The sequence below is a fragment of the Bison bison genome, unplaced genomic scaffold, assembly GCF_000754665.1.
Source record: "Bison bison bison isolate TAMUID 2011002044 unplaced genomic scaffold, Bison_UMD1.0 scf7180017848389, whole genome shotgun sequence".
Classification (NCBI taxonomy): domain Eukaryota; kingdom Metazoa; phylum Chordata; class Mammalia; order Artiodactyla; family Bovidae; genus Bison; species Bison bison.
The window spans coordinates 45,766-48,675 of NW_011478962.1; positions in this window are offsets into that span (position 1 = coordinate 45,766).

Sequence of the window (2,910 nt, forward strand, 5' to 3'; positions counted from 1 at the left end):
GAGCAACTTTACTTTCACTTTTCACTTTCATGCATTGGAGAAGGAAATGGCAACCCACTCCAGTGTTCTTGCCTGGAGAATCTCAAGGACAGGAGAGCCTGGTGGGCTGCCATCTATGGGGTCACACAGAGTCAGACACGACTGAAGTGACTTAGCAGCAGCAGCAGCAAAGTGAATAAGATTTATTTGTGTGTTTTTCCTCTTAGTTAGCTTCCTGTTGATTCTGTTGCTCTGGTGTACTCTGATCCCACCAGATAGGGATCTGGAATAATGTAATTTACCTATACAACAAGCCTGTCAGTATTCCTATCATTCTGTAATGGTCTCCTCAAGTGGGTGATGGAAAGGGGATCTGTTGAATCAGTCTTATTGTGTTACATAAAACATGTAAATGAACTAAAAATAATAGTACATTGTGCATATACAAACTGTTTTCTTTCATATTTCTTTCTTCTTATTTTTTTTTTTAATATAGGGGATTACTGTTTTAATTGCTGTGCTGTGCTCGGTCACTTAAGTTGTTTCTGACTCTATCTGAATTTTCATAAAGTTGATTGCCAAAGAATAAGTTTTCATTTCCTCAGCTGAGTGCTCAAGAGTGATTCGTATTAAATATACCCTTTGAACTCTGATGCAGCTCAGTTTATAAAGTTTACTATGATAGCTACTAATTTTGATATCATGATCTATAAACTCTTCACTAGTTCTATAACAGAGAACGAACCTGCCTCCATATCACATATTCCTTTAGCTCTGAATTATATGCTCCGTTGCCTGTGCTTAGTCATGTTGGACCTGCCCCTTTTTGAAAATGAATTTGCATATAGTCTGAAATATACCTAATAGCTCCTTTTTAAAACTCTGATGTTTAAAGGTACAAAGAGTGTAACAATTGTCTTGCTGGAGGTTGGCATGAACATTATGACCAGATCTGTGTGGACTTCTGCAAGAACACAGCATTCCTGCACTGAAAAGTTTGCAACAATCAGCCACAACCCTTTCCCTTTTATTATTAAAGAAGCCTGAAGTCTACCTCTGTTAAGATGATTCTTTGGAACATTAGTCTACCATCTTCTCCGCTTGCTGGCTTTCCTAATAAACTCACTATTCATTGTACCAGGAACTCCTCTCTTGATGTATTGTCCTATTCTGCAGCACAAGCTTAGGCTGGGTAACAATTCTGGGTCCCAGACAGAGACTTTGCCCTATATTGTTCTCTAAAGGTTTTCTGTCTTACATTTTGCATTTTTCTACTTTTAATTTGATTTTTAAATGGTTTAGATAAACATTATTTGTAGTTTGTTTCCCTTCAGTTCAGTTCAGTTGCTCAGTCGTGTCTGACTCTTTGCAACCCCATGGACTGCAGCACGCCAGGCCTCCCTGTCCATCACAAACTCCTGGAGTCCACCCAAACCCATGTCCATCGAGTCGATGATGCCATCCAACCATCTCCTCCTCTGTTGTCCCCTTCTCTTCCTGCCCTCAGTCTTTCCCAGCATCAGGGTCTTTTCAACTGAGTCAGCTCTTCACATCAGGTTGTTTCCCTTTTGAATGTCTAATTCATCTAGCCCCATTTTAAAATAGACTTTTATTGAATTACCTTTGCACATTCATAAAGAATTAATCAGATTTCAAGGGCAACTTGTGAGTTTTTATTCTGTTCTGTTGATTTATATGGCCATCTCTCCACCAGTACTAGCAGTTTTTATTACTGTAGCTACATAGTAAGATAGTAAATCTTAGCACAATGAGGAGTGATCATTCTTCATTATTCTACATTTTAACATATGTTGGGTGGGCTTCCCTGGCAGCTCAGATGGTAAAGAATCTGCCTGCAATGCAGGACACCAGGGTTCAGTCCCTAGGTCAGGAAGATCCCCTGGAGAAGGGAATGACAACCCACTCCCATATTCTTGCCTGGAAAATTCCATGGACAGAGGAGCCTGGTGGGCTACAGTCCATGAAGTCACAAGGTCACTCTTCAGATTTAGTTATTCTAGGTCCTTAGCCTGTCATACATATTGTAGTATAAACTCATCTGTGTCTATAGAATATCTGCTGAAACTTCATGGACTTTGAATTAAATCTATAGATCACTTTAGAGAGAACTAGGATTTTACCACATTTAGTCTTTCAACTGTAAACTGAGTATGTTTAACATCTCATTCCGAACATCTTTGATTTTGTTAATTAGTATTTTCTACTTTTCAGTGTACAGATCTTCTTAATTTTTTTCTTTGTTCCACAAAAGTGTTTCACTACACTTGATGATGTCCAAGTTTGCTTAGTTTTTGCCTAAGTATTTCATTTTACTTGAGGTGAATTAAATGGTACGTATGTAAATTTATTTTTTAATATTAAACTTATGATACCTTTCAAAATTAGCTAATCATTATGCATTATTATTTATACATATTGCTAGATTAAATCTGTTCAATTTTTGTTTAGAATTTTTGAATATCTATTAAGACGTATTTTTTTCTTAATATCTTTTCTTGTTTTTTATACTACTGGAAAGCATTGATTTAAAAGTTGGAAAATGCAATAGATTTTTTTGTTGTTTGGCTCCAAAATCTCTGCAAATGGTGATTGCAGCCATGAAATTAAAGGACGCTTACTCCTTGAAAGGAAAGTTATGATCAACCTAGACAGCATATTAAAAAGCAGAGACATTACTTTGTCAACAAAAGTCCATCTAGTTAAGGCTATGATTTTTCCAGTAGTCATGTATGGATGTGAGAGTTGGACTGTGAAGAAATCTGAGCACCAAAGAATTGATGCTTTTGAACTGTGGTGTTGGAGAAGACTCTTGAGTGTCTTGGACTGCAAGGAGATCCAACTAGTCCATCCTAAAGGAGATCAGTCCTGGGTGTTCATTGAAAGGACTGATGTTGAAGCTGAAATTCCAAT